At 40.2% G+C, this 10,895-nt stretch overlaps 1 pseudogene; it reads right to left on the bottom strand.

The window, feature by feature from the left end:
* Positions 1 to 6,598: 6,598 nt before the first annotated feature.
* LOC125935337 (nucleophosmin-like) lies at positions 6,599 to 7,898 on the bottom strand (annotated as a pseudogene).
* Between the last annotated feature and the right edge of the window lie 2,997 nt (positions 7,899 to 10,895).

Here is a 10,895-nt window from a genome sequence, read left to right as displayed (position 1 = left end):
GAATTATATATATTTATATAATATATACATTATATATATTATATATATTATATATATATAATATATAATAATAATAATAATAATAATATAATAATATATATATAATATATATATAATATATATATATAATATATATATTATACTTCCTTCATCCATTCATCTGTTGATAGACACTTATGTTGTTTCCATATCTTAGCTATTGTGAATAATACTGCAATGAGCTTAGGGGTGCATATATATTCAGGATAGTGATTTTGTTTCATTCAGATATATACCCAGAAGTCCAATTGCTGGATCAATGGTAAATTTAATTTTAATTTCTTGAGGCCCCTCCGCATACTGATTTTCACAGTGGTTGTACCAGTTTACACTCTCAGATGGAGTACTTTCATACAGTAAAGAGTGTCCTGAGGAGAGAAGTGCTGGCCACTTGGATACACACTTGAAAGGACAAAGTTAGAGAGACCTAGGTAGGGAGACTGGGGCACAGAGAGTGGGAAATCCATTTTTATTGTTTAAATCACCCAGTGGGTGGCATTTTGTTATGGCAGCCCTAGGAAACTAAGACAGTTACCTTCATAATTTGAACCCAAGATGCATCCCTGCTGCACACCTTCACACACCCACCACTCTGTCCAAACTGGTTCACTCATAGCACTCACATAGAACTTTTGTTTTTGACTTCTAGGCTTATTCTGTTATCTGGAAAACTTCCACATCTCCATCCTAACTCTTTTTTGTTTTTAATTATTATTTTTTTAATATTAAATTTATTGTCAAATTGGTTTCCATACAACACCCAGTGCTCATCCCACCAGGTGCCTCCTCAATGCCCATCACCCATCCTCTGCGCCCTCCCACCCCCCATCAACCCTCAGTTTATTCTCAGCTTTTAAGAGTCTCTTATGGTTTGGCTTTCCCCCCTAACTCTTTTTCAAGTCACATTTCACATCCCAACACCCTTATATGTTCTGCCCCTTACATGTTCATGTGGGGGTAGAAAGCACTTTTTGGTCATGCAAATGAGTGAGTGGGGAAAAATGCCTTGAAGTTGGTAGTGAGAAGTACTTAGGGTGACATTTTCTCTCTTTTAGTAATCTCCTTTCATGCTCCCATGGCAGCTGATCTAGAGTCTCAACTCCTACTGAGCAATGGTCTCAGGAAAGCATCCCAATGCTGGGCCTAGGCCCTAGCCCAGACCTACACTGTAACCTTGGCCTCCCCAGGTTTCCTGGTAGGATTGCTGTGAACATCACAAGATTATTCACAATGGCTTGCACATCAGGACCTGATCCTTACTCTGACTTGTCCACTTCTCAGATGAACAATGGTGGGCCTCAGGATGACACCTTCCTCATGGTGCCCCAAACTGTGGATTTTGATGAATTCCATCTCTACTTCTTGAACTAAACCAAAAAGCTGGGACACAGAGTTGGGATCCTCATTTTTCGTCTGGTGGTTTCTCCACATGTGATAACTGCTTCTTCACTTTCCCTCCAGGCCTAAGGGAGTGGGGATTTCAGAGGCCAAATGCCTATGAACTTACCTGAATCTCATTTACCTTCCAGGCTCCACGTTCAAAAACCACTGCATATCTGAGCTTCTGAACCATGAGCTCTATTCTAAGTGATGGAATGAGAACATTATATCAGCAGCTGTAGCTAAACTTTATTCAGACCTAGTCATGCTGGCACTGTTCTAGGTTCTCTAAGCCTAGGCACTCCAGTTCCAGAGTCCAGGTAAGATTTTATACTTCCCTTATGTCCAGGTTCTTATGAGGGGCATAATAAATATTGGTGGGTGCACCAAGGGCCAGAAATTGAGTGGGAGCTGCACAATTGGTTGTCTTTCTCCAGGGTGGGCTCCACCATGGCCAAAACCTGTGCTCAACCAAACTCTATCACCTCCAGACCCTTGTCTGCCTCCTCAAACTTTGACCCAAATCATTTTATATGTCCAGGAAGAATGGGATTTTTATGAGTTGAACATCTGGCATGTATATAAGTGGGGGCCATAAAGAGGGATTGAATGTGTTTATGGAGCCTTTATTTCCTCCTCCACCTTTGCATGACACAGGTATGACCTTGAAAGAAGTGCAAACACCATCTGGGGCAGAGGGCTTGGTCACTCGAAGAACCAGTTCTCTTGCGTGACAGGCTACCAGATATTGTTCAAGTGGCAGGTGGTCCCAGGCTGGGGTTGGACAACTTGACACCATCACATCTCTTTGGTCTCTGCATACCCACATGTTATCAAAGGTAGATAGCAATAAAATTCCTTGCCTGAAATGATAGTCACTGATTAAGAAACTTCCTTCTCTTTTGCCATAATTCTCTTCTCTCTACATTTCTCTTTAGACTGGTAAAATTGGCTATGACATCCTGTTTTAAAGACTCAGTTCTGAAGAAAATCCTTCCTCAACAACCTGGATGATCAGGCCATTTGAACATGCCCCATGCCAATGGAAGCACATGTTCGGTTATACACATTGCCCTTCCTCTTCAAATATTTTTGTTCCTAGTCTGCACCTTAAATTTTTTAAATATAATTTATTGTCAAATTCGTTTCCATACAACACCCAGTGCTCATCCCAACAAGTGCCCTTCTCCCTCTCCATCACCCACTTTCCCCTCTCCCCACCCCCATCTACCCTTAGTTTGTTCACAGTCCTTAAGAATCTCTTATGGTTTGCTTCCCTCCCTCTATGTAACTTTTTCCCCCCCTTCCCCTCCTCCATGGTCTTCAGTTACATTTCTCAAGATCCACATATGAGCAAAAACATATGGTATCTGTGTTTCTCTGTATGACTTATTTCACTTAGTGTAATACCTTCTACTTCCATCCACGTTGCTACAAATGGCCAGATTTCATTCTTTCTCATTGCCAAGTAGTATTCCATTGTGTATATAAACCACAACTTCTTTGTCAGTTGATGGACATTTAGGCTCTTCCCATAATTTGGCTATTGTTGAAAGTGCTGCTATAAACATTGGGGTACAAGTGCCCCTATGCATCAGCACTCCTGCATCCCTTGGGGAAAATCCTACCAGTGCTATTGCTGGGTCATAGGGTAGATCTATTTTTAATTTTTTGAGGAACCCCCACACTGTTTTCCAGAGTGGCTGCACCAGTTTGCATTCCCACCAACAGTGCAAGAGGGTTCCCATTCTTCCACATTCTCTCCAGCATCTATAGTCTCCTGATTTGTTCATTTTAGCCACTCTGACTGGTGTGAGGTGATATCTCAGTGTAGTTTTGATTTGTATTTCCCTGATGAGGAGTGACGTTGAGTATCTTTTCATGTTCCTGCTGGCCATCTGGATGTCTCCTTTGGAGAAGTGTCTATCCATGTTTTCTGCCCATTTCTTCACTGGATTATTTGTTGTTTGGATGTGGAGATTGGTGAGTCGTTTAGAGATTTTGGATACTAGCCCTTTGTCTGATATGTCATTCGTAAATATGTTTTCCCATTCTGTTGGTTGCCTTTTAGTTTTATTGTTTCCTTTGCAGTGCAGAAGCTTTTTATCTTCATGAGGTCCCAATAGTTCATTTTTGCTTTTAATTCCCTTGCCTTTGGAGATGTATCAAGTAAGAAATTGCTGTGGCTGAGGTCAGAGAGGTTTTTTTCCTGCTTTCTCCTCTAGGGTTTTGATGGTTTCCTGTCTCACATTCAGGTCCTTTATCCATTTTGAGTTTATTTTTGTGAAGGGTGTAAGAAAGTGGTCTAGTTTCATTCTTCTGCATGTTGCTGTCCAGTTCTCCCAGCACCATTTGTTAAAGAGACTGTCTTTTTTCCATTGGATATTCTTTCCTGCTTTGTCAAAGATTAGTTGGCCATACTTTTGTGGGTCCAATTCTGGAGTCTCTATTCTATTCCATTGGTCTATGTGTCTGTTTTTGTGCCAATACCATGCTGTCTTGATGATTACAGCTTTGTAGTAGAGGCTAAAGTCTGGGATTGTGTTGCCTCCCACTTTGGTCTTCTTCAATATTACTTTGGCTATTTGGGGTCTTTTGTTGTTCCATACAAATTTTAGGATTGTTTATTCTAGCTTTGAGAAGAATGCTGGTGCACTGAATGTGTAAATTGCTTTGGGTAGTATTGACATTTTAGCAATATTTATTCTTCCATTCAATAAGCATGGAGTGTTTCCCCCCCACCTTTTCTTTGTATCCTCTATTTCCTTCATAAACTTTCTATAGTTTTCAGCATACAGATCTTTTACATCTTTGGTTAAGTTCATTCCTAGGTATTTTATGGTTCTTGGTGTAATTGTGAATGGGATCACAATTTTATTTCTTTGTTTCTTTATTTCTTTTATTTTCTTTTATTTTCTTTCTTTATTTATTTCTTTTATTTTCTTTTATTTCTTTCTTTATTTATAATCTTTATTTCTCATTCTGTTGCTTCATTATTGTTGTATAAAAATGCAACTGATTTCTGTACATTAATTTTGTATCCTCCGACTTTGCTGAATTCATGTATCAGTTCTAGCAGGCTTTTGGTGGAGTCTCTTGGGTTTTCCATGTAGAGTATTATGTCGTCTGTGAAAAGTGAAAGTTTGATTTCATCTTTGCCAATTTTGATGCCTTTTATTTCATTTAGTTGTCTGATTGCTGACACTATTACTTCCAACCCTATGTTAAACAACGTGGTGAGAATGGACATCCCTGTCGTGTTCCTGATCTCAGGGGAAAAGCTTTCAGTTTTTCCCCATTGAGGATGATGTTAGCTGTGGGTTTTTCATAAATGGCTTCTATGATGTTTAGGTATGAGGTTTTAGAAGGTAAAAACACTTTCTTCTATTTCCATTCGAGTCAGGTGCTATTGCATGGAAGCTTCATGGTGTATAGCCAGCAGTGTGGACAGCAAGTTGAAGATGATAGCCATGTATTGTTTTGAGTATCATCCAGGAGAAGTCATATACTTATATAACAAGTGACCCCAAGGTGCCAGAAGCTACAATGTTAAATATTTATTTCTTGCTCATATTATCTGAGTCAGCAGTGTATATTTTCCAATTCATATTAACCTGGGACACAGGATGATGGAGAAGATGCTATCTGAACAATTGCTGGTTGTCATGGTGGAGGGAAAAGAGAGCATAGAGATTAGCACCACTGAATTGTATAATTAAAAATGGTAAAGGTAATAAATTTTTACATTACATGTATTGTATCACAATAAAAAAATGGAGACAGAAAGAGAGAGGGAGAGAGAGGATAATCACATACTAACCACACACTAGCTTCTGGTGAAAAGTAGAACACATATTTCTGCTCACATTTCATAATTCAAAGAAAGTCATATGACCAAGCCTACTGTCAGTGAGACAGGGAAGTATAATCTACCCCAATGGAGTGTCAGTAAATCTCTGGAAATATTAATACCTTTTCCAAGACCTTGCTTTGATTTAGGAGTAAGTTCTTGGCTATTCCTCTAAGAACTGGGAGATGGGGCAGCAGCAGGTAGAGTTAGTTCTCTGTTGTTCTCCTGATGTTGAGGGAAGTTGGTGGAGGGAGCAATAGTCATTAGAGGGACTTAGGAGACACAGATAAGCCCTCATTCAACTTTAGCCAAGTTGCATTTTCTCTGAGCTTCAGGTTCCTCATCTGAAAAAAAAAAAAAAAAGGAGATTGGATCAGACAAGTGCTGATGTCGGTGTCAGCTGGAGCTGATTACCTATGTGGAGATCTCAGATCCATCAGGGAAATGACTAGTGGTGTATTCATAGATTTCAGAGAACAAAGTGAAATACTCATGGTAACTTTTCTCCATGCCCTCACCAGCACATGACTCCAGAAGTTTTACCTGTTTCTAGTTATATCTTGGCTTACTTTCCCCCTGATTGGTGTTTCCTCTTCTTTATTCTCTGCTTCCTCAAAGCCTGTTAATGATGCTTTAGAGGAATTCTACTTTCCCATTGCAGGGAGTGTGTCTCATAGTTTTCTGGTTCACACATTCATGTTTCGTCTTCCCAATCATCTATAACCTTTTTCAATGTTACATCTATGTCTCCCACTTCTTTTTTTGAGCCCCCTACTGCTCTGCTTCTTCCATACTCCCTACAGTACATTTCACAGAGCTGGACCCAAATGCAGTTTCTAGATCACCAACTACAATTTATATATGCTTACCTCATTCTGTTCTCATACCATTACCACAAGAAAGATACTATTTCTCTCATAATACCATCTGCCTTGAAGCTCTTCTGTCAATCCAGTGAAATGTGAAACATTTTGTACCATGTCTGGCACAAAGTAAATGATCAACAAGTCACAGGTGGGACTATTATTATTACTATTAATGATAAAGAAACTGAGGTTTGGAAGCGCCAAGTAATGTCACATATTGCACAGTTAGCAAGTCAAGATGGAGTTTAAATTCAGGTTCTTCTGATTCCCAAAGCCCGGTATTGTAGTCTGTGGAGCCACTATTTAATATCTCTGTTTCTGGCCCTCCTGGGTATATGTTGGATTGCCCTTCCCCACTCTGACCATGATGATTGCCTTCGTCAAAAGTGACATTTGTTGCATGAAGGTAAAAGCTTTAGAAACCAAAGGTTCTCATACCCACTTCTTATGACAGCTGTGCAATTTTTTTAATTAAAATACTGAGTTTATTTCACATGTATATTTTTGTCTCCCCACCATTTCCATTTGTCTGACCACCACTACTACTATGTCCTATCATAGCATTCCATACATACTTAAAACCAAGCAAAGGGTGGAGCTCCATCTTTAAAAACTAAACATATTTTGGACAACACATTCTTGGCAATGGAACCTGGACAACATTTATCAGACACGGTAGGGAAAGTTCTCATTCTGCATTATAAAAAGGACAGCCAGATATCAACTGTTACAGAAACGAAATAAGACGGAAAATTTTAACAAACTGTTTAAACTATTTTCTTAAAGAGACTTCCTCCACTGCCTGAGATCTTGAATAGCCTCTTGGTCAGTCATTCGGAAGCAATTCTTCACATAATTGATGAACTTGGCTTCCACTTTGGGAAGAGAACCACCTTTTTCTATACTTGCTTGCATTTTTGCTTTAGTGTCTTCTACAGAGCTAGGTCCTTTCAGTGTTTTGGGAGTCTTTTCCTGTTTTTTGAAAGATTCTTGATCTTTTGATCTTGGTGTTGATGGTTTTGAGTCTTTTCCATTCTGGTTAGATTTTTGTGCATTTTTGGCTAGAGTATCTCATATAGATTTCTTTACTGGAGACTTTTCTTCAGCTTCCTCATAATAAAAATCATCATTGTCACTATCTTCATCATCATCGTGGTCATCCTCATCTCCATCATCATCTTCATCAGCAGCAAGTTTTACTTTTTTTCTGTGGAATCTTGCTACCACTTCCACGGGCAGAATGCTTTCCAGATATACTAAGGAGTTTCACATCCTCTTCCTCTTCATCTCCTGACTCTGCACCCATCTTCCTCCACAGCTACTAAGTGCTGTCCACTAATGTACACAGGCCCTGAACCGCATTTCAACTGTAAAATCACAGGTGGTGTTATTTCAAAGCCCCTAAGGAAAACCATTGGCTGTACATTTTCAAAGTTGCCATGTGACTTTAATTGGACTGCCTTCATAATTCATTGCCTCTGCTTCAACAATGTGCAATTCATCCTTTGCACCAGCCCCTAAACTGACCGTTCTTAAAGATAACTGGTACTTGTTTTCATCATTAGCCACTTTAAAGTGATAATCTTTGTCAGCCTTTAGTTCACAACCGAAAAGATAGTTCTGGGGCCTCAGGGGGCTCATGTTCATGTCCATCAAATCTTCCACGAGGTGGTGGCATGCACTTAGGTGGGAGATAAGGCGGACAGAGAGAAACGACTACTGTTCCACAGAACAGCCGCGCAGGACGGAATCGCACCAGGGACGGGGCTGTGTAATGTTTTTTGTTTTGTTTTGTTTTGTTTTTAGTTTTCTTTTATTTTTTGAGAGGCGGAGAAAGACAGAGTGTGTGTGGAGGAGGGGCAGAGAGATTGAGAGAGGGAGACACAGAATCAGAAGCAGGCTCCAGGCTCTGAGCTGTCAGCACAGAGCCCCATGCAGGCCGAACTTACGAACCCATGAGATCATGACCTGAGCCACAGTCCAATGCTCAACGACTGAGCCATCCAGGCGCCCCCCTTTTTCTTTTTTTCTTCTCTTTTCTTTATTTCTTTTTTCTTTTTTTTTATTAGACGGCTGTGTAATATTAAGATGAAACCTCTGTCAGACTGGATTGCTGCATTGTAAAGATGAGCAGAGTACTTCTATCAATGCATTCCAGACATGAAACATGAGGGAGAAATTAACATTTGTAGTGTTAGGCTACTGAGAGTTAGGGGTTGTTTGTTACTGTAGCATAACTTAATTCAAGTGACTGATATACTCAGGAAAAAAAATGCTTATGTAATTATTCACATTCCTTTTGAGGATCTTTGATATTGATGCTCTTCTTACCCACCAATCAGGGCTGATAGCTGCTTTCTTGTTATTTCAAACAGTGTTTATCTTTTCATTAACAAAGCTCTTAGTGGTAAGTCAGTGATTCTAAATAGGAAGGTACTATCTCCTAAGGAGTGTTTTGAAGAGTTATAGAGGTGTTTTGAATTGTTACAATTATTATTTGTGGTGGTGGTAATACATGACATTTATTTTTATTTATTTAAAAAAATTTTTTAATGTATATTTATTTCTGAGACAGAGCATGAGTGGGGGGTGGGGGCAGAGAGAGAGGGAGACACAGAATCAGAAGCAGGCTCCAGGCTCTGAGCTGTCTGCACAGAGCCTGACATGGGGCTCGAACTCACAAACTGTGAAATCATGACCTGAGCCGAAGTTGGTCACTCAACTGACTGAGCTACACAGGCGCCCCTATAATACATGACATTTAATGGGCAATAGGGATGCTGGACATATTGCACATTTGGGGACAGTCTAATAAAGTTTTGACCCAGATTTCTTGTGACTCTAGAATATCCAGGAGGACAATCATGTTAGTCAGAAATTTATAGTTACTGTTACCTAGTATATAACTCACTTTTATATATAAATACAAAGCATTTGGGGACATAGTTTTTGTACTGCATTTTCCAAGCATGCTATTATCATGTAAAGAGGCCTAAACTTTTTGCTTAGAACTTTACTGAGAGCAATTCACTTTGGAAAATTCCATCATCCATAGCAATAGCATTCATGGTAATTTGAGAGTCCAAAACACCACACACACATGCCCCAGTCAGACTGTTGCTCTGGAATTCCTTATCACTCTATTTATATTTACAACTATGAATATTTTTCTCTTATATTAAAATGTCAAAATATAATATCTGTCCCAAATCCATTCTCTTAAATCCAGTCATCTGACATCTTTGTTATATCTTCTACTCTAGTTGTGCTCAAACATTTCCACATTGAAACACTCTTACTATAAATGACCTTTCTATTGGTGGTCCATTATATAAAATTTCATGGCATTGATCTATTGAAAAAGTTTGTAGGTGGGTAAATTTATTCATAATTTGCATTTCCATATAGTAATGGAGTATTGCACAGTATGTGTTAGTAGCAGGCTTTGGGCCTGAGTGAGTTATGAATTATTAGGCTAGGCTCTTGTTTTTCCACAGGCTACTAGACACAGAGGAAAGTAAGATGCTACTTTTGGGCAGATGCTAATATTCTTCTATTTTCAGACAAGGAAACAAAAGTTCAGAAAAGATATTAAATGTCAGCACTGGGGAACACAATGAGTGCTCCTCACTCAGCCTCCTCCCTATGCTGCTGTCCATGAAGCATGGACATTGTAGTTCTGAGAGTCAAATGAGAAAGCATTAGAAACAGGCACATTGGCAGATTCAAGTAACATGAGCACTGATGTTTGTGCATTTATCATTTCAGGAAGCTTTTCCATCCACTCAACAATGGCAGTCCTTTCCTATCATCACCATCCAGGATGTTTGCTACACTGTTCCTTCTGCTTCCATATCTCTGGCTCTCTATAGTTGACAAGCACTTTGGTAGACATGTGGTGTCTCTTTGCTCTGAACAAGCCATCTACAAAGGGAAAGGTTCTCCATGCACAGTGCTGCTGGGTGCTGCTGCCTGGAAGGGAGAAGGAGTGTGTCTCAGGCATGGTCAGGGAGTGAGGCCAAGAATGGGGACTCTCTGTCTTTCAAGGCTTGGGCTGACCGATGCGTCTATGATGTGTCCACCTCACAGAGTACTTCTATGTGCTGGCCTGGATCAGTCTCTTCTGGAGGCAAGAAAGGCAAGCCCTATCATCCTGGAAACCCCCAAGCTGGAAGTCCACAGTGACAGATAAAACCTCACATTGAATATGTACAATACATTGGAACCAGGAACTCAGTGGCTCCAATTCAGGTTGTGTGAATTTAGATCTCAAACTGCTCTCAAATTGTTCCCAGAAACAGTTTTGGTGGAAGAGATAGGGTGAAAAGCTTCCCTGGTATGGGATCCCATGTAAGTGCAGCCAGGGCAGAGGACCTTATTTGGGTGCTGGCTATGGGAAACTCAAGCTGGAGCCTCCAGAGAGAGGCTGTTTGATTCCACAAGGACATCTCTTATGGCTTAGCCTTCTTTCATTGATGGGTGCATGAAATCATCTCACCTGGTTAGCAGATATTCACTGTGGACACTGCTTTCCTCACCCTAACTTACCTGGCAGGTTACATGGGTACCCACTCTTCTGTGATGGTGACTCAAGGGGAGTAACTAACTAGCATTGGGGTTGTTGCTGCTCAACTAAGTCTGGGCTCATGCCAGAAATGTGGGGCCAAGAGGGAGGCAGAAAGAATGCATGAACCTGTCACAGAATGAGTATGGAAGCCTAGAAGAGAAGGACAGATATTCACTGGCCCTCTTTGACTCTG

Source organism: Panthera uncia (genome assembly GCF_023721935.1).
Source record: "Panthera uncia isolate 11264 chromosome A1 unlocalized genomic scaffold, Puncia_PCG_1.0 HiC_scaffold_17, whole genome shotgun sequence".
Lineage (NCBI taxonomy): Eukaryota > Metazoa > Chordata > Mammalia > Carnivora > Felidae > Panthera > Panthera uncia.
The sequence above is the reverse complement of the archived record's forward strand: the minus strand, read 5'-3'. Positions and strand labels throughout refer to the sequence as shown.